The sequence below is a fragment of the Zingiber officinale genome, chromosome 4A (assembly GCF_018446385.1).
Source record: "Zingiber officinale cultivar Zhangliang chromosome 4A, Zo_v1.1, whole genome shotgun sequence".
NCBI lineage: Eukaryota > Viridiplantae > Streptophyta > Magnoliopsida > Zingiberales > Zingiberaceae > Zingiber > Zingiber officinale.
The window spans coordinates 26,989,930-27,011,818 of record NC_055992.1 but is presented as its reverse complement, the minus strand read 5'-3'; positions in this window follow the sequence as shown (position 1 = coordinate 27,011,818).

Here is a 21,889-nt window from a genome sequence, read left to right as displayed (position 1 = left end):
TCCAGTCTGCAATCTTCTACTGTTAAAGCTCCAATCATGTCCAGGATCTAAGAGTGTTTCTTGCTGCACACTTTCTATTTTGATGCTGTTGATTGATTCCGCCATATCAAAGTTCATTTGATATTGTCATAAGATCAAAATTGATAGTCTGAATTGATCGGTTCCCAATGATCTGTGAGTGCTTGGGATTCCCACCTCACCTTGGTTCATCATTTTCCTCCTCTGATTTCTGCAATGTTTCAATTTCTAGCTGTGTTTCTACCTTCTTTACTATTCAGTTCCATACGGTTGAATTGTTTAGGTTTAGATGAAGTTTAGAATTGTTTTCCTTATCTATAATTCATCTGAATGTTTGCTAACTCCTTGAGTGGAGATTTGATCTGTTCTTGAGTTCATGTTTAGTTCATAAGTGTAAGAATCTAAATTGTTTGCTTTGTTCTTGTCTTGTTCTTGTTTTGCTCTCGTTTAGTTTTTAATATATTAGATCTGTTAATAATGTAATCCATAGCATATAGAGTGACAATGTATTGTGAGTTCATGATTAATTGATAGATAGGATTTCTTTTATCGCATTAGATTTAGTTTCATACTTATCTTGTTATTTCATTACTTAGTTTAAGAATTCAACGAAATCCAAAACCCCAATTTCTTGTCAAAACCCCAAAAGTAATAACAAATCGATCCTAAAATATCAAGCATTGGCTACATTCGTTGGGAGACGACCCAAGTCATCTCTATGTTATATTAGTGTAGAATGAATTCGTTTACTTAATTCTTTTGATACCCATGTTGTGGCAAAATTCGGGTTGAGGCACTGCTCGAGTTTTCGTGACTCGGAATAGTAGATTAACGAGAGCTAGATGTGGAGCTGAGTCTGGCAGTGCAGAGCTGAATGCTACTTGGATCTGGAAGACGGCCTGTAGGCTGGGGCCTAGCAACAACACGTAGACTAGGATATGACCTCGGCATGTAGGTTGAAATAAGATATCGACATGCAGGCCAAGAGATGATAATGGCACGTAGGCCGAGAGATGATAATGACACGTAGGCCAGGCTGTGACAATGCCATGCAGGCTAAAATACAATAACAGCACATAGGTCGGATAGTAATAACGGCACGAAGGCCATAACACCACATTGGCACGAAATTGGAACATAACAATGGCTTGATGGCCGAGACATAATAACGACTAAGACTCTGAGAGATGAGGGTGTCGAGTGGTCGGATCTGAAAGCGACAAGTGAGACAGTGCTATAGTGTCCTGGAGAGTGGCAGACGAAGGCTACATCAAAGGTGGCAGATCGAGAAGTGGTAGTTGAGGGAAGGAGCTATAGTGTCGAGCCGACTGCTCGGGGCTCTTCACAGAGGCCTAGCAGCGAAGGAGCTGCTAGCCTATACCATAACGAAACCAGTGACATGAGTAGCGGGGAAGAAGGAGGCACCGGAGCTAGGGAGGCGGTTATGAGGACTCCTCATCGCAGTGGTGGTGACTGCGATCTCATGAGATAGTGGCGTGTGCTCGCAAGAGAGAGAGAGAGAGAGAGAGAGAGAGAGAAGAGGTAGGAAGAAGCAAGGAAGGTGTCATGGGTGAGGCCGAGGTGGTGTTGGCATAGTGTGGTACATGGCTTTCCTGGCCGCATAAGAACGTGAAGCCCTCTCTCCTCCTCAGAGGTGGTGACCCCTTGCCAAGAAGATGACCTTCCTTCTTCTGTTGGCGGCAGATTGAAGGAAGAAGGTGGTGTTATGCAACCACAAGTGTACAATTTCATCGTCAGTAATAAAAAGATTATCAATCCCATAGGGACTGTTGATTAAGTACTAGTTAACTTGCACGGTGAATTATCTAGACAAACGTAAGATTGGTTGGAAAAGAAAGTAAGAGAAAGAGAAGAGAGAAGAGATGGTGGATCTTGAGAGGGATTGAGCTAAGAGGATGTGAGAGATGGTTTAAGGTGGGATTCTAGGATTTTGGTGTCCTTGTTATACTAGATGATGTTACATAGATTACTTAGTTCCTATCCTCTATATTCATGCTCTTGTAGGAAGTTAGATGCATTACCGACTCTCCCCTTGAGTGGATAAGTCAGCATGATCTCCTACTCCATGTCCTATGCTACTAAATGGAAGTGATTCCTATGAAGTCCGTTAGCGGGGTAGCCTATCACGAGCGCCCCTCGATCATACAACACAAAAACACACTAACACACAATAACATAGAAATAGAAATAGTGTTATATCTAATCCACTACTTCATTGTGGAGATTTGCTTCTCCTTTCAAGGTGATACCCTAGATGTCCGTTAACGGGGCAGCTTGTCACGAGCGCCCCTCTGTCATATGATCTAGGGTATCTCCCCTACAGAATTAACAATTCTACACAACTATTTGATAAAACATATAAAAGATATATATAAGCTTCACACACACATTTCATCAAACAAGAACAAGGGATTAACAAGTTATTGAATAGAAACATGACAAATCCACATAGTTTTACATCTCTATCACTTCACAAATACTCCCTAATCATATAAAGGAGATCTACTCCATTTTAAAGGAAGAACAGCCCTAAAACATAAAGTAAAGCATACTTACAACCCTAGATGTGAGAAGAAGGGGAAGAAGAGATGCTTGCCGATGTTTCTGATGTCTTGGGGATGCCTCCTTGCTCCGGAGATGGACGGATCGTGAAGGGATGGAGGTGAATGAAGCTCTAGGGTTTCCCCCTAAGAGGAGAACCCTTCCCCAAGGAGAGGGACAAGTCCCAAACCAAAGATGAGTCAAAGAATGAGGTTCTTGACCCTTTTATACCTCCTCCAAACTACCCAGAAAAACCAAGATTACAGAGGTCCGATAAACCGGGATTTTTACCCATTAAATCAGGTTTTCTTGTGATTCACCCCGAACCAAAGTTGTAGCTCTTGAAATTATCTACAATCTAATATTTTGATCGAGTCCTAACTCTAACCAAGCCAAAATTTATGGTGGTTCAAAGTTTGGTTTGTAGTCTAGGCGGAGGTCTAGATGAACCTGCGGTTGGGAGGCACGACTGTGCTATTTAGCACAGGTAGGAAATGCTATCTCTCTGTTAGATCTGATGAAAAGTTGTAGATCTTGAAATTAGCTACGTTTCAGATCGGTCTGCAATCTACCCAAAATTCAGCACAGCTCTGTTTTGGCGTGACACGGTTGTGTGAGATCCACACGGCCTCACCGGACTTCCTCTCGGGTTGCGTCACATGGCTGTGTGGGTCACACAGTCGTGGCCTTCTTCTTCTCTGCTAGAGTCACACCGCCGTGTGGATTCACACGGTCGTGGCCTTCTTCGCCTTTGGAAAGTTGGCACGGTCGTGCCATTTGGCATGGCTGTGTGCTGCCTAGCCACAGGATATTCACACAGTCGTGTGGCTCATATGGCCATGACTTGATTTGCCTCTGGTGGGGGAGCACAGCCTTGTGGGTCACACGACCTTGGCTTGATTTCTTCCAAAGTTGTTCTCGTGTGCATTGTTGCTCCATTTTCACTCCAATATATGTCTTGTCAATCAAAATATGCAAAGAGCATATCTTCAAACAGAATATAATAGAAGTATGGCATTATAATGAAATAGGGTGGAATAAACATAGATTGTGCTAATGAAATATAAGTAGATGTGCGTTAAAGTTTGTATAAAAATGTATATAATCTACGCACATCACATCCCCAGACTTAAACATTTGCTTGTCCTCAAGCAAAAACTACAACTAAACTCATGTGGTTAAATAGTGCATCATAATTTCTAGCAAGCAATCTAATTCTATCAAATGATTTCATTGGTGAGCAAGATACAAAAGTTGTTTGAGTACGGTCTAAGTAGTAGTTCTCTGTGCTCAGTGCAATAGTGGCCTAAATTTGTCAAGTATTAATCCCTAATCCTAGTCAAGTCATCATAAAATTGTGTTCCTTATGCTTATGGAGATAGGCACTTACCTGCCACATGCTTGGTTCATCCTCCACATCTACCCATGGTCTCAAAGACGTGCTCGATATCAAGAGAAATATAGCAGTTATTTCCCCAATAACCTAACTCGGTCTCAAAGGGGTAACTTGTTAGTTTCAACTCACAACAACTATTTTTTATATCCCTTATTTATTCATTTTTTTTATCCATCATCATTTTTTTTCTAAGTGATTGCAAGATGCAATACTTGAACACAAATGCAAATAAATACAAATGTTGATATATTTTGATTTTTCCAAATGAGTTGACATGATTCGAGCCTCATCTAGTAACCAAAATGTAGTTTGAGAAGTCACCATAGAAACACTAGTACTAAATAAGTTCTATGGATCATGACTATTTCCAGAGTTATCTACCATCAAAACTAGGTAAGGTGTAAAAGATCCTAAAAAAGGCCAATACTTAAACTCTTATAGTAAAAACATTGCTCACTTCATGCTATCATAGATAGAAAAAGATAGATTACTAAACATACTAGCACATAAGTAACCTATAAATCACATAAAATCTAGAATAAACGTGCTAGTGTTTTGCATTAAGGAACAAGCAATCATGATATGAAAATGATGCAACTAGCAAAAATTTTATTATGCAATAAGAAATGTGCAAAAACTAAGGAATATGACAAACACTACACTAAATCCAAACATCCCCCAGACTTAAATTTTTCATTGTCCCAATGAAAACTAAAAATAATATGGAGGAGATTTAAAGTAAGAGAAGTTACCAAATGATGTGTGCCAAATACACATGTCATGAACTTCTCCATCATGTAGTTACCCTCCTCCTAATCTTTGAGTTCTATAAAAAAAGATAGACAACAAAAATTAAGTAGAGGATACGAGTTTATTATAAATAAAGAAATGAAACTAGAAAGAACTAAAGACATAAATGAAAACAAGGAAAATGAACTTGGGTTGCCTCCCAAGAAGTACTTGTTTAAGGTCATTAGCTCGACCGCCTCATTAGATTCATCTAAATCTCGCTCTTGGAGGGGTAAGATATTTTAGAACCCTCTTACCAAGGCCTCTCAGTTTTTCAACAAATATGTCATCCTTCAAAGGTTTAACACTATCTTGTCCTTGTGACTCTTGTGCAACGTATGTCCTGCCACCACCATGCTCAAAAAAGAATTGATTAGTAATAGTAGATAAATCAATTGAAATTTGACTTTTACCAATCACTAATGTAAGTAAATCATCGAACATGGTTTGACATTTATATAAGGAAGGTTGTGGTTGAAGTGGTGGCCTTACTAAAAGAGGTGATTCTTAAGACTTTGCTTCTATTGTACAAGTCCCTACACTCTCAATATCAACTAGTTCATGTCCTACATCATCCAAAATGACTAATGATTATGCGACCAAAGGGAGTGATTCTTAGGTCATCCCTACACATCCCTCCACAACGTGACTGTAAATAGGTTTAAATGTAGGAAGGGAAGACTCTTCTGGATCTTTGATATTAGGAGGTAATGGAATTAAAGTGATGCACTCCTTTATCAAAGTCTCAGATTCATGATCCTCAAGCTCATCACAATATTTTCTCATTATAAAATCTTGCCAAGCTAAGAGATTAGCTGAAATTCTATTATTTGTTTAGTCCATTCAATCAAGTGTATCATTCATTTTCTTGATGTCCTGGCGTGATTCAGCTTGAAGAGCTTGAAGCTCCTCTAAACTTTTCAAAATTCTATCCACTATAGATGATGATTGAGCTTCCATAGCATCTACATAGTTGCCTTGTCCCTTATTGAAGCTAAAATAAAATTGGGGGTCCTTCGAGTCGGAGCCATATATGTGTGAATTTGATGAGGTCATTTCATATATTTTTCTATTGAGTTCATCTATTGATGTTCCCAAATTGTGTAGCTTGTAGCAACTTTTGATTGAATGGCCTATTTCTTTGCAAGCTTTACAAAAATTTTGCTATGACCTTTGATTAAAGTTAGAGAAAACACCCCTTCTTTCAACATACATTCTATATGGACGGTGAAATAATGTTGGACAATTATCATATATATGATCTGTTGCACAACAAATCTCACAAAAAAAAGTATTAGAGTTCACAATAAAAATTTGGTCAAACTTTTGAAATAGAGCTTTCAATCTAGTGTTCAGTTTAAACATATCTATCTAAATGATTGTAGTCAAAATAAGATAGACATGTAGAAGTAACAAATAAAAAAATGTAGAATTAAAAATAAAGGAAAGAAAAATACAAAATTAGAAAAAAGAAAATGTCTCGAGTAACTCATATGCTAATCAACTAATGTTAATCGAAAGCAATCCCCAGCAATGGCGACAAAAACTTGTTACACAACCGCAAGTGCATGGTTTCATCATCAGCAATAAAAAGATTATTGATCCCATAGGGACTGTTGATTAAGTACTAGTTAACTTTGCGCGGTGAATTATCTAGACAAACGTAAGATTGGTTGGAAAAGAAAGTAAGAGAAAGAGAAGAGAGAAGAGATGGTGGATCTTGAGAGAGATTGAGTTAAGAGGATGTGAGAGATGGTTTAAGGTGGGATTCTAGGATTTTGGTATCCTTGTGATGCTAGACGATGTTATATAGATTGCTTAGTTTTTATCTTCTATGTTCATGCTCTTGTAGGAAGTTAGATGCATTACCGACTCTACCCTGGAGTGGATAAGTCAGCATGATCTCCTACTCCATGTCCTATGCTACTAAATGGAAGTGATTCCTATGAAATCCGTTAGCGGGGTAGCCTATCACGAGCGCCCCTCAATCATACAACACAAAAACACACTAACATACAATAACATAGAAATAGAAATAGTGGTTATGTCCAATCCACTACTTCCTTGTGGATATTTGCTTCTCCTTTCAAGGTGATACACTAGACGTCCCTTAACGGGGCAGCCTATCACGAGCGCCCCTCTGTCATACGATCTAGGGTATCTCCCCTACAGGATTAACAATTCTACATAACTATTTGATAAAACATATAAAAGATATATATAATCTTCACACACAAATTTCATCAAACAAGAACAAGGCATTAACAAGTTATTGAATAGAAACATGACAAATCCACATAGTTTTACATCTCTATCACTTCACAAATACTCCCTAATCATAGAAAGGAGATCTACTCCATTGTAAAGGAAGAACAGCCCCAAAACATAAAGTAAAGCATACTTACAACCCTAGATGTGAGAAGAAGGGGAAGAAGAGATGCTTGCCGATGTTTCCGATGTCTTGGGGATGCCTCCTTGCTCCGGGGATGGACGGATCATGAAGGGATGGAGGTGAATAAAGCTCTAGGGTTTCCCCCTAAGGGGAGAACCCTTCCCCAAGGAGAGGGACGAAGTCCCAAACCAAAGATAAGTCAAAGAATGAGGTTCTTAACCCTTTTATACCTCCTCCAAACTACCCAGAAAAACCAAGATTACAGTGGTCCCGTAAACCAGGATTTTCACCCATTAAATCAAGTTTTCTCATGATTCACCCTGAACCAAAGTTGTAACTCTTGAAATTATCTAAAATCTGATATTTTGATCGAGTCCTAGCTCTAACTGAGCGAAAATTTATGGTGGTTAAAAGTTTGGTTTGCAGTCTAGGCGGAGGTCCAGATGATCCCACGGTTAGGAGGCACGACCGTGCCATTTAGCATGGATAGAAAATTATATCTCTCTGTTAGATCTGAAGAAAAGTTGTAGATCTTGAAGTTAGTTACGTTTCAGTATAAAGATCAGCCGAAAACTCCAACCAAGCGCAAAGTTATGATCGTTTTACGATCGGTCTTCAATCTGCCCAAAATTCAGCACAGCTCTGTTTTGACATGGCACGGCCGTGTGAGATCCACACGGCCTCACTAGACTTCCTCTTGGGTTGAGTCACACGGCTGTGTGGGTCACACGGTCATGGCCTTCTTCTTCTCTGCCAAAGTCACACGGTCGTGTGGATTCACACGGTCGTTGCCTCCTTCGCTTCTGGAAAGTTGGCACGGTCGTGCCATTTGGCACGGTCGTGTGCTGCCTAGCAACATGATATTGACATGGATGTGTGGCTCATACGGTCGTGACTTGATTTGCTTCTGGTGGGGGAGCACGGTCGTGTGGGTCACATGACCTTAGCTTGATTTCTTCCAAAGTTGTTCTCATGTGCGTTTTTGCTCCATTTTCGCTCCAATATGTGTCCTGTCAATCAAAATATGCAAAGAATAGATCTCCGAACAGAATACAATAGAAGTATGACATTATAATGAAATAAGGTACAATAAACATAAATTATGCTAATGAAATATAAGTAGATGTGCGTTAAAATATGCATAAAAGTGTATATAGTTTACGCACATCAGGCGGCTCGGAGGTAGCTCCGGCGGGAGGAGGAGGGGAGAGGGAGGGAGAATTGAGGGAGGATGGCTCCGGAGTGGATGCCGGCGGCGGCATGAGCAACAACGGGTGTGCGTTGTTCCTCAGGCGGGAGAGAGAACGGAGGAGGAGGGTGGCGGCGTGCTTCCTGGTGGCGGTCCCCCGAGGCGCGGGGTCGGCTGTGAGGTTGGCAGTTGTTGGAGGTAGTCTGGACGCAAAAGAGATAGAGAGGAGATGACACTAGAAATGAGCCCAGCAGTCGTCAGTGTCTGTAGGAGGGAGAAGCATCACTGACGACGGCGTGGAGAGGAGAAAAGGGGAGGAGAGGAGTGGCAGCCAGCGTCGACAAGGAGGGGAGCATGAGGGAGAGAAGTTGGTCCCCTCCTAGCGACGGAAAATCAGCACGAAGAAGAAGGAACTCCCTTTTTCGCATGAACAGTGTATTAAAAGGGTGTTACAGTAAAAATGACCAAACTGTCCCTCCTCCACCTCCTAATTCCCACTACTCTTAAGACATATCCACATCATAAATAAGATAAAAAATATATACATGATTAACACACACCAACATCGTTAACTTTGGTAAGAACTGCAGGGGTTGTTGGGTAGTGCCACTTGAATTGCGGGAGGAGACAATCAGTTTAAAGACCTGTCCACCATCTAGGAGAATCCGAGAGGCCTCGAGGGTTCCTAAATGCAGGGGAGAATTTCCAGCGGATCAATAAACCTAAGCGCTTGTAACTATTTTTTTTTTAATAATTTTAGAATTTTGTGTCTGATTGCAAAAGATTTTCCTTAAGAACTTGATTTTTTGGAATTCATTAATACGTAAACCATGGTGGGTTGCAGTGCAAGAGAAGAATCATGGCCTACGCACTAGAATCTAGTTTACCATACAAGACTTCATTATTTGCCAGAGTATGGATTGGCTAGAGATAACGCAACCTTCTCCTATTATTAATCAGGTCTGGGAAATGTGAGTGGTAATTGAAAGAACCAAATAAGTATTTGAATAGGAAAATATAAGTACATGAACAAGTCTTGTTTCTACTAAACATGTCATAACAAAGTAATACATAAATTGTAATAACAAGAAACCTGAATAAAGCGCCATAGTCCTTATCCTATAGCGTCGTCGTTGTATCCAACATCCCTAAGGAAGAAGAAGAAGCGGAAACAAACAAAGAGAGCTCTTCCGAGAGAATTAGGGATGGTGGCACGCACAAACTCTTGTCAATGGAGAACAAGGGTTTTGTCAAGATACCTAATCCATTAGGGATCTCTCCCTTATATAGGAAAATCGATATGTTATTAGCCCATAGAAGATAATGGATTGAACTAAAGGATTCTACACATCGAATCCACGTCTGATATCTTGAAGCCCAATGAACTCAAATTCGATCTTAAACAGGTTTGGTTCGTATTCATATGTACAACTTACAAATAAACTAACCTAAAAGAAATATTTAACAATTGCCCACTTGGGCTATATGTGAGTTGTAAATGAAATATAAATATAACTTTAGTTGATATGAAACTTTATGGGTACCGAATATTCTTGTAAATAATTTGGTCAATTAACTTCATTGATATGAGACTAAAGAAGTCATAGCTACTATATATGCATGTAACAAGCCCCAATAGTAATCATAATACCAATGTCATTAATGACATAGATCAAGATGTGGATGTATAGAATGGAAATTATATGAAATATTATCAATAGATATCAATTTCCAACTAATCTAAAGTGACCCAAAAGGGTCTAATCATATTTGCAAATACCTTATGTTAAACTGCAATAACAAATCATGATCCAAACGTTATGATTCTAAAAGGAATATGTATCATATTTACAAACACTAAATACTAAACAATAACAGTAAATCATGATATCATATTCAGAGTGTAAAATAAACATATAAATTCTCATTAATATTTTGAACTTTAAGTACGTAAAATAATCAAAATAAAATATTTGTTTTTATTAACATAGAGAAATAAAATAAATATAGACTTCAAGTAGATGAATTCTTCTTCTATAAGAAGAACTCCCATATCCAAAACATGTGCATAAACCACCTTAGTTGCCAAGCCCTTAGTGAGTGAATCTGTCAACATGGAATCTATACTGATGTGTTCTACCATAATCTGACAAATCTGAACTCTTTTATAACTGTCATAAACTTGATATCGATGTATTTGGACTTCGATGAACTATGATTGTTCTTAGCATACTTTTCTGTAACTTTATTATCATAGTTGATCTTCAGTGGCCTGTCAATGTCATCAATGATATGCAACCTTGTAATGAAGTTCAACAACCAAATCTCATGATTGGATGCTTCATAGCATGCTATCAACTCTGCCTCCATAGTAGAAGTAGCTATTAGCATTTGGTTGACGTTCTTCCAAGATATAGCTCCTCCATCCAACATGAAAATATAGCATGAACTAGACCTTCTACTATCCAAACATCTAGTAAAATTAGAGTCTGAATATCCAATAATCTATAGGTGATTTGACCTCTGATACGTGAGTATATGCCCTTTCATTTTCTGTAAATACCGCATTACTCTTTTTACAACTTTTCAGTATGATGGTCCTATGTTACTAACATATCTACCCAACATCCCCACCATAAACATTATATCTAGTCGAGTACAAACTTGTGCATACATGAGACTTCCCACTGCTGACGCATATGAGAATTGTTTCATCTCTTTTATTTCAAGTTCAAGTCATGGACACTGCTGCAAACTAAATCTGTCACCTCCAGACATAGGTGTGTCATCAGGTGCATAGTTCTATATGTCATACCTTATAAGCACCTTTTCAAAATAGGTCAGTTGTAAAGTCCAAGCATGCCTCTCGAAAGATTATGGCATCTCTGTATGCCTAAAACAAAAGACGCTTCACCAAAATCTTTCATTTCAAAATTGCTAAATAGAAATGACTTGGTTCCATACAATAGACCCTTATTATTGCTCGTAAGCAATATGTCATCCACATATAAAACAAGTATAATAAACTTGCTCTCACTGAACTTGACATATATGCCTTGATCAACAGGATTTTCTCTAAATCTAAATGAGATGACCACTTGATCAAATTTCTGGTACCACTGACAGGATGTCTATTTTCAAACCATAAATGGACTTCTTTAATCTACATACTGTAGGACCGTGAAATGTCGATAGAGGGGGGGGTGAATATCGATTAAAAAAATGTTTTAAAAAGAGTTAAGTGCAGCGGAATAATAAAGACTGAGACATGATATTTTTTACTTCGTTCGGAGCCTGTGACGACTCCTACTCGAAGGCCCGTACTCCGTGAGTACTTTCGTTGGGCAATCACTAGCAGTTCGAAAAATAATTACAATTAGTACAGGAATGCTAGAAAAATGAAGACAGATACCGACAAGAATAAAAGAAAGGAAAGGAGCGTCTTATCGGATCTTCGTTGGCATCGCTAGAGCGCAGAGTAGCAGAGCAAGCAGTAGAAGACTTTCTTTCTGATGATTCTTTAAAGCTCCCCTCTGACCCTTCTTTTATATGAAGCTCGGGGCGCCCCGAATCCCTTCCGGGCGCCCTGGTGGGACGTGGTAGGTCCAACCATCAAGCTCCACGTGGTGACGCGCGAGTTGGGATAGAACTTGCCTCCGGGCGCCCGGATCCCTTCCGGGCACCTGGACCTCCGAGCGCCCGGATCCCTTCCGGGCGCCCGGATCCCTTCCAGGCGCCCGGACCTCCTATTTCCAGGAATTCCTTCTCCTGTAAAATAGAGTTAGTCCGAGGCAAATATACATCCTGTAAAACAGATTGTTAGCACAGTTAAAGTTCAACAGATAAATAAAAAGAGTATGACTTAGATTCCATCTTTCCGAGACCGGAATCTAGTCACGATCTCGACTTAGATATCCAAAATGGATCTAAGCCGGATCGACGCCTAATGTTCACTTCCCGGGAACGCGTCCTCGCAGTCACTCCCCTCCAGTGACTTACCTCACTTACCTGCTAGACGTCCGGTCAGCCCGTCGACCCGTCTGGACTTCGTGCCAGCTATCCGGTCAACCCGTCGACCTAGCTGGACTTCTCGCCAAGCGTTCGGTCAGCCCGTTGACCTGCTTGGACTTCTCGCCAGCTATCCGGTCAGCCCGTCGACCTAGCTGGGCTTCGTGCTAGACATCCGGTCAGCCCGTCGACCTATCTGGACTTCTCCTGCACACTAGATCAGAGTGTTAGACAACAATAACAAACTAACTTAACCTGATTTGTCATTCATCAAAACCTGGGTTAAATCGTTAGTGCTAACCGCACCAACAATCTCCCCCTTTTTGATGGAATGACAACCTAGTTAAGTTAGTGAAAATATATGCATAAAACAATATGCATTTATGTGGTTTTTAAGTTAGTTTATATTTTCAAATGGGTTTAGCTAACTTAACCACCTAACCCTCCCCCTTTGGCATTCATCAAAAAAATAAGCACATATTAAGTAAGCATAGATGTTTGAAATGTCAAGATAAGCAAACAAATTAAAAAAAAAGTGTCAAGTTAATCTGGGGGAGTTTAAATTTTTGAAAACTTGTTTAAAGCATTAGCTTTTAGATTTCAGAAAAATAGCTAAGTCTAAATAGATAAAATCTCAAACACAAGTGTATAAGTTCTAAATTTCAAGACCAAATTTTAAATTTTCAAAATTAGTTTCAATTTTGAAGTGCTTTTTAAGTAAGTTTTTGAAGCTCAATTTGTAAACCTAATTTGAAATGCTAACAATTTGAGAAAGTTAGGTTTTGAAAAACTCTAATTTCCATAATTTCAAAGCAATTTCGAAGAACTAAAATTTAACTTTCAAATTGTCAAAATTAAGTAAAATCAAATTTTGAGAACTAGAATTTTGAATTTTCAAAACTAAGTTAAATCAAAGTTAATTTTCAATAAAAAGTGAAACCCAAACCAGTTAGTTTGGAAACATAGTTTTAAAATATTCAAAGTAGACAAAAGAGTTTTCAAAATATTTTTGTAAAATTCTTTTTCAGAATCAGTTAAAAAATTTGCACATTTTAATCAGGTTGAGTCAAAATTAAGTTTAGAGTTTAATCTGAAGTGGTTTTATTTCTCCCCCTGAACCTGACATTAAATCAAATGTCTAACCAGTTTGTTACTAACTGGCTTATCAGAGGATAGCAGCTTTCACTTGGTTAGTCAAGTTAAGATCAATCTTAACTTGATTAATATATATTTTGTATTTAACGCCCAGACTTATGTCGATGCACTGAAATAAGCATCTTAAGTCTTTAGGCAAGTGGCCTATGCATCTCACCCCTTTCTATGTTCATCAAACACACGCAAGGTAAACCTAGGGTTTTGGTGAGATGCTCAAAACTAGTCCTATGGGTACATGTTCTCTAAGGATTTTGAACTAGTCTAAGGCTAAAAATTCATTTAAAAATCTACAAAATGGGAAGGTTTTAAGAACTGACATATGTTTGAACCTATGAGTTAAAAACAATCATTTTTGAAAAATATTTTTGAAATTTGAAACTCCTAGTCTATTAGAATAGAACATAATCAATTCATATCAGAAATAGCACTAGATAGATCAAGATTATTCTACAAGTGATGTAGATAACAAAAGTGTGTCATAAGCAGAGCTACTGAGATGAGGAAGATGGTCATCCGGATCCCAAGGAGCGGAGTAGTGTCATCAGCTCAGTGTGTCGGGTCTGTCCGTCAGCTCGTAACTCGGAGACCTCTCGCCGCATATCACGCTGAAAGTCAGAGTTCTCCTGCTGGAGACTCGCCATGGCTCTCTCTAGTCCGGTCATGCGGTCGGCTAGAGTGCGTGGTGCGTGACGTGGTGCCCGAGCTGGTGGTGGAGGTGGAACGGCCTCCTCTAGAAACAGTGCAAGCATGAACTCATCCTGCTCGGCCTCCCCCTGTGCATCTGGATCGTGCTGGTGTCGTGCCCCCCTCCGCCAAGACATAGTACCGTCACCCTCATCGATATGGATACTAGCTAGAGAGAAGTTCCTAGCTATTATGACGTCAAACTCAGTCATACAGCGAATGTCTCCTCTAGTGACATCAATGTGCAACGAGGACATATATGCTGTCAGAATATGACAAAAAGGCATGTGGACTCGACTATTAGTCACATATCCAGCAGAGTAGATAATGGTGGAAAATATATGTATGCTGATGTCAATATATAACCTATGACTCAGGGCATAGAGTAAAAATGAGTGGAATGGGTGCATCACAGCGATGTCCCGAGTAGTCAGTGGTAAGATGCAAAAGACTAGGACCCTATAAAGAACATAGTCCTAGACTCGAAGTTCTACAGACCTAAACTAGGTCACAGTGGGATCTCGCTCTCCCAAAAAAAAATACGAATAAATTGTATCAAGAGTGATATGTGAGTAGGGATCTCCGAATGGTAGATCCCCGGGAGGATAGCACAAAAAGGGACAAGTGGATGGACGTAACCCTAAAAACTCCCGGATAGTCGTAGGTGATAGCGTGATATCAGTACCTGCTGCTCTAGTAGTATAGGTAAGGTCGTCTACTTTCACTAGGTTGTTACAAAATTCAGCACACAGACTTATGTTTACCGGACTAGTGCATTCAACTAGGTTTCGTAAGTTATAGTGGTTTATAACCTCTATAACGGGAGCACAGGAAACTAAAAAGAACGATCTATCTATACATTTTGTCCTAATGGTCATATAGATCGTTGACTCAAACTTGATTCTAAGTTCATCCGTGGGAAACCTAGGGTCAGTACTAGCATTAGAGGGTCCAACACCAGTATTTGTTCGTTTCCTACTGTTATATAAAAGAGATATTCTAAATGACAATATCAAGACAAATTAAAAGAATTTTTAGACAAGGAAAAAGGATTTACCGAGGAGCCATCGTAAAATATAGAACTGATGACCTTAGTTGAGTCGCGGCAGCGTCTTCACCGCAAGAAAATTTTAATTTTAGAACACTCTCACACTGAGGTTCGGATAGAACCTTGGTAAGAGTGAAAAGATTTGGGGCAAGTGTTGGGGGCGCCTGCTGCCCCCTATTTATAGGAAGCTCCGGGCGCCCAGAGCCTTTCCGGGCGCCCGGGGTTGATTTTAGGCGGGGCGCCCGGATCCCCTCCCGGGCGCCCCAGAGGGGAATACCAGGGGCGCCCGCCCCTGGTGTTTGACCCTTTTTTTTTTTAAGTTAATTTTAAATTACTCGTAAGTTATTTAATTCGAAATTTGAATAGTTCAAAATTTAACTTAACTGATTCAATTCGAATTTTAATTTGGAATTCAATTTAATTCAAAATTTAATTTAATTAGTTTAATTCAAAATTTAATTTAATTAATTTAATTTAATTAATTTAATTTAAAATTTAATTTAATTAATTTAATTTGAAATTTAATTTAATTAATTTAATTTGAAATTTAATTTAATTAATTTAATTCGAAATTTAATTTAATTAATTTAATTCGAAATTTAATTTAATCAATTTGATTTTGATCCTTAGTCATCTCACCCGATCTAAGTTTTCAATCAGGGAATCCTATAATTTTGTGAGATGAATTGGATTTTAATTATGGAGTTTTGGTTTAACTTGTGTTAGATTCAGGTTTAGCTTTGGTCTCTACAAACAGGCATTCTTCGAATAAACTTCTAAGCTTGGTGAGTCACATGGCCGTCATTAGAAGTAACCAACCTTTCGAGGCTTTCCAAATAGTCCTATCCACAGAGCTTAGTACTAAACCTTGGTCTAACTGGTTAGGATTCATTTAAGGGTAGCTTCGGTCAGTTCCACTTGGCCAAATGCACTAGATCGAAACCATATCTTTCTAGACATGCGATGCCCAAGCTTCCCTAACGTACTATCATCCAAAAATTTCACCAGTACCATGATTCAAGTTAAACTTGGTCTCTTTTTAACTAATCCTAATTACTCTGTCGGGTTAGTTTGTTTAGGTTACCCTGTCGGGTAAGTTAATTTTGGAGGTGCCAGCTATTCTGGAGCCTCCCCCTGAATTATTGGCCTTTAAATTTTCGTTTTAGGTTTGTGTCGATTTCTTTTATAGTTATAATTAACTTGGTGATAATTTATATTTTGTTGAGTTTTAAATTTTGATTTCTTTGATTTGTGTTTTGATTTTTGATTTAGTTTATTCGAGTTTATGTAATATATTTTTTCTTTAGGTATGGAATATTGATTAATTCCTACTTGCGTGGTCAAACACGCTTTCGGTACCCAAGCTTGATTAGTTGATTTGTATTGAGTTATTAATGACTTAAAAGTTTTATTTGAGTTCGACTTGTATCCAAGTCCGGTTTTATTATAACATGCTTTTTGATTGTTCAGGATTAAGTCTAGATTTTTTGATCTTGTAGTGAATTTCTCTAATATTTCTTTTAAGTTATTAATTTCAGATTTTAATGATGAATTCTCTTCAACTATTAGATCTTGAGTTGGATTTAAATTTTTTATTTGTTCCTTGAGGCCTAGATTTTCCTCAATGAGTGATTTGTTTTCATTTTCTATTTTAATTAACTTATTATTTAAGCAGGAAATAATTTTAAAAAACTTTTTGTTTAAATTAAAGTGTACCTCATCCGGACCTGCGGAAGTGAGTCCGGACTCATGGCTTGATTCGGGTTCAGATCCGTCTTCATCTTCCGACTCGTCTTCCGTTTCAGCTTCGCAGGCCATCAGTGCGAGATGGCTCTGGTGTTTCTGCTCTTCTGCCTCTGATTCGTCCGAGGAATCGTCCCATGTTGCTTTGAGGGCCTTCTTTTTGGTTGACTTCAGTTTGTCGAACTTCAGTCTTGGGCATTCGTTCTTGTAGTGCCCCTTTTTGTTGCATCCGAAGCACGTTACGTTCTTTTGTTCCGAGGGAGAACTGATCTTTTGAAGGTCCTTCTTGCTGAAGCTTCTTTTTCTCCTGGTGAACATTTTTCTTACCAGGTTCACCAGGTGTTCTTCGTCTTCGGTATCTTGATCATAATCTTCTTCAGATTCAGGCTTGTTCTTCTTTTCCTTAGATGAGCCTGCAAATAAAGCAATACCTTTCTCGACTCCCGCATTAGTTTGTTCATGTAATTCTAACTCACAGAAAAGCTCATCTAATTTTAATTTAGATAAATTTTTTGAAATTTTATAGGCATCTACGATTGATGCCCACAGGCTATTACGAGGAAAGGCATTTAGTGCGTACCTTATTAAGTCTCTGTTTTCCATCTGGTGGCCTATCGCGTGGAGTCCGTTAAGAACGTCCTTGATTCTTGCATGCAGTTGACTTGCTGTTTCCCCTTCCTGCATTTTTATATTAAATATTTTATTTAAAAGTATGTCTCTTTTTGTTACCTTCGCGTCGCTTGTTCCTTCGTGCAACTCGATCAATTTGTCCCACAATTCTTTTGCATTCTGATGTGGTCCGACGCGATTCAGCTCTTCTCGTGTTAGGCCGCAATGTAGCGTGTTGATAGCCTTGTTTTCTGTTGATGCCTTTTTCCTCATGTCCGGAGTCCACTGTTCCGGGTCTAGTGGAATTCCGGAGTTGTCGACTAGAGTTCGGTATGCTTTTATAACGCTGAACCATTGATCGTAGTCTGTCTTTAGGTACACCTCCATTCTTTTCTTCCAGTATGAGAAGTCATCCCCGTTGAATAGGGGAGGACGTACTATGCTAAAGCCTTCTAGTTAAGACATTCTGCACACAAGTAAACAGAAAAAAAATGTTCCAAGACTTGGTCTTGGATTAGTAGTGCGGGAAAAAAATAATAGCTGTATCTAAATTGGTGTTGCACCAATTAGACTTAATTGCAACGGAAAAAATTCCTAAATTAATAATAATATCAACTTAGAATTTAGGATAAAGAAAGAAGGAAAAAGAAAGTAATTTCACCCCCTGTCTGATTGGTGGTTGCACCAAATCAGAGCGGTACCCGCTCTGATACCACTTGTAGGACCGTGAAACGTTGATAGAGGGGGGGTGAATATCGATTAAAAAAATATTTTAAAAAGAGTTAAGTGTAGCGGAATAATAAAGACTTAGACACGATATTTTTTACTTCGTTCGGAGCCTGTGACGACTCCTACTCGAAGGCCCGTACTCCGTGAGTACTTTCGTTGGGCAATCACTAGCAGTTCGAAAAATAATTACAATTAGTACAGGAATACTAGAAAAATGAAGACAGGTACCGACAAGAATAAAAGAAAGGAAAGGAGCGTCTTGTCGAATCTTCGTTGGCGTCGCTAGAGCGCAGAGTAGCAGAGCAAGCAGTAGAAGACTTTCTTTCTGATGATTCTTTGAAGCTCCCCTCTGACCCTTCTTTTATATGAAGCTCGGGGCGCCCCGGATCCCTTCCGGGCGCCCTGGTGGGACGTGGCAGGTCCAACCATCAAGCTCCACGTGGCGACGCGCGAGTTGGGATAGAACTTGCCTCCGGGCGCCCGAACCTCCTATTTCGAGGAATTCCTTCTCCTGCAAAATAGAGTTAGCCTAAGGCAAATATACATCCTGTAAAACAGATTGTTAGCACAGTTAAAGTTCAACAGATAAATAAAAAGAGTATGACTTAGATTCCGTCTTTTCGAGACCGGAATCTAGTCACGATCTCGACTTAGATATCCAAAATGGATCTAAGCCAGATCGACGCCTAATGTTCCCTTCCCGGGAACGTGTCCTCGCAGTCACTCCCCTCCAGTGACTTACCTCACTTACCTGCCAGACGTTCGGTCAGTCCGTCGACCCATCTGGACTTCGTGCCAGCTATCCGGTCAGCCCGTCGACCTAGCTGGACTTCTCGCCAAGCGTCCGGTCAGCCCGTCGACCCTCTTGGACTTCTCGCCAGCTATCCGGTCAGCCCGTCGACCTAGCTGGGCTTCGTGCCAGACATCCGGTCAGCCCGTCGACCTATCTGGACTTCTCCTGCACACTCGATCAGAGTGTTAGACAACAACAACAAACTAACTTAACCTGATTTGTCATTCATCAAAACCTGGGTTAAATCGTTAGTGCTAACCGCACCAACACATACTAGGTGCTTTGAATATGAGGACTCAATATATATATATATATATATATATTCATTGAGGAATGTAGTCTTTAAGTTCATTTGATGTAGTTCCAAATCATAATGAGCTACAAGTGTCATGATTAACCTAAGGGAGTCTTTCATCAACACAGATGAGAAAGTCTCCTTATAATCAATGTTTTTCTTCTAAGTGAATCTCTTGGTAACAAGATAAGCCTTATACTTTTCGACATTGCCCCTTGAATCTCACTTGGTTGTAAATATCCATTTACAATCAACGTGTTTTATACCTTCAAGAAATTTGACAAGTTTCCATATGTCATTTTCTGCCATAGAATTCAACTCTTCTTTTATGGCGTTAATCTACATTTTAGTGTTAAACATTATTTGACCTCTTAGAAAGATATAGGATTACTTTCCAACCCAATGTTAAACTTGTTCATTTGAAAATAAACATAATTATGAGAAATCATGGATCTCTTATCCCAGTAGATCATCTCAAAGAAATTTGTGTTTAAGGTAGTTGAGGTACTTGCTCATCAATATGAGACAATATATCACTTTGAGTGATAGGTTCAATTATATTGGAGATATCATGAGAATATCTTAGTTCACTACACTCACAGAATGTGTGATATTCATAATATGCAATATGGTAATCACACAGCTACTGATCGCACTAGTAGTGACCATAGGAGGATCATCAATGCTTTCCTCAAAAGATACTTCCCTAACCTTATCACTCTCACTGTTCTCAATGAATTTGCCGTTTCTTATTTTGAAGAAGGATCTATTAGAGAGACCATAAAAATTATACCCTCTTGACTTCTCAGAGTAACCTACAAAATTATAATTAATAGTCCTTGAGTCTAGTTTCCTTTCATTAGGTCTATGAGACCTAGCCTTAGTTGGACAAACCCAAACATGTAAATACCTAATGCTAGGCTGTCTACCCATCCACATCTTAAATAGGATTTTAGTTACTGTCTTACTAGGTACTCTATTGATTAGGTAATCTGTAGTCTTGAGTGTTTCACCTTATAAAGACTTTGGTAGAGAAGTGAAAGACATCATATTTCTTACCATGTCTTTTAGGATACGATTACAATGTTTATCTACACCATTCTGACTCAGAGTACTAGACATGGTACACTAAGGCACAATCACACACTCAGCAAAGCAAGTTACAAAAAGTCTTGAATGTTGTTCACTTGATTCATCATATCGACCATAATATTCATCTCTATAGTCAAATCGGTCGATTTTAATTTTCTTACCTAGTCGAAGATCAACATCAGCTTTAAAAATTTTGAACATGTCCAAAGATTGTGACTTTTCATGAATAAGGTACAGATACTCAAATTTAGAATTGTCGTCTATAAAGTTAATAACTATGTGTGTCCATTCCAAGATGTCTTAGGGAATGTCCATAAATATTTATATGCATTAGCTCCAAAACATTACAACAACGGTTAGCCCTTTTGTTCCTTTTGTTAGTGGTCTTTTCCTTAACACATTCTATGCAAACATCAAAGTTTGACATGTCAAGGGAATCAAGAATTCTATATGACATTAATCTTTTTATGTATTGTTTAGATATATGTCCTAAATACTTATGTCATAACATAGAAGAATTATCGTCAGTCAATTTGTGTTTTATACCTATACTATGTATTATTATGTTGTCAATCATAGGAGTTATGGTGTTCAATTTATAAAACTTATCAACCAAGGAATCATTGCTAATTAATACTAAATTTAAGAAAATACTAAAAAAATTTATTTCCAAATAAACAAGAATAGTTTAATTTTTCCAAACAAGAAATTAAAATTAAATTCTGTCGAAAAGACAGTACAATGAATGTATTTTCTAAATCCAAATAGACATCAGTTCTTAAACAAAGCTTTAAAATACCAATCAACTCAACTTTAGCATTCTTTCCATTCCCCGTATAGATGTATCTTTCACCATCAAGCGGAAAATGACTCTTAAGACAATCCTACATAGTGACACTTATATTAGTAGTAGCACCAGTATCTGTCCACCAAGTATCTATGGGTACAATAGCCAAATTGACTTTCAAACTAACAAAGTTGAGAATTTACCTTTCTTTACACGCCAATTGCATATTTAGAGTAGTCTTTCTTCATATGGTATTTCTTCTTGTAGAAGTAACAAGTGAACTCCTTATCTTGTTTCTTTTGCACCTTATAGCCATAGCCCCTAGAATTTACAGTTTGCTTTCCTTTTCCTTTATTGATCATTTTCCTCTTCTTGCTCAAACCTTGAGATCTAGATGTTATGTGAGCACTTCTAGGTGTCTCATGCCTCAGTCTCTCCTCCTCTTGTATGCACTGAGTTATAAGCTCATTCAATGTCCGAGCACCCAGGTGAGCATCCGAACACTTGGACCTATGAGGGTCGCCTAGGGATGGACACTCTTTTAGTCTATTAAAAAATAAATTTAATCAATTAAAATATTCTTAATTGATTACCCTTAAC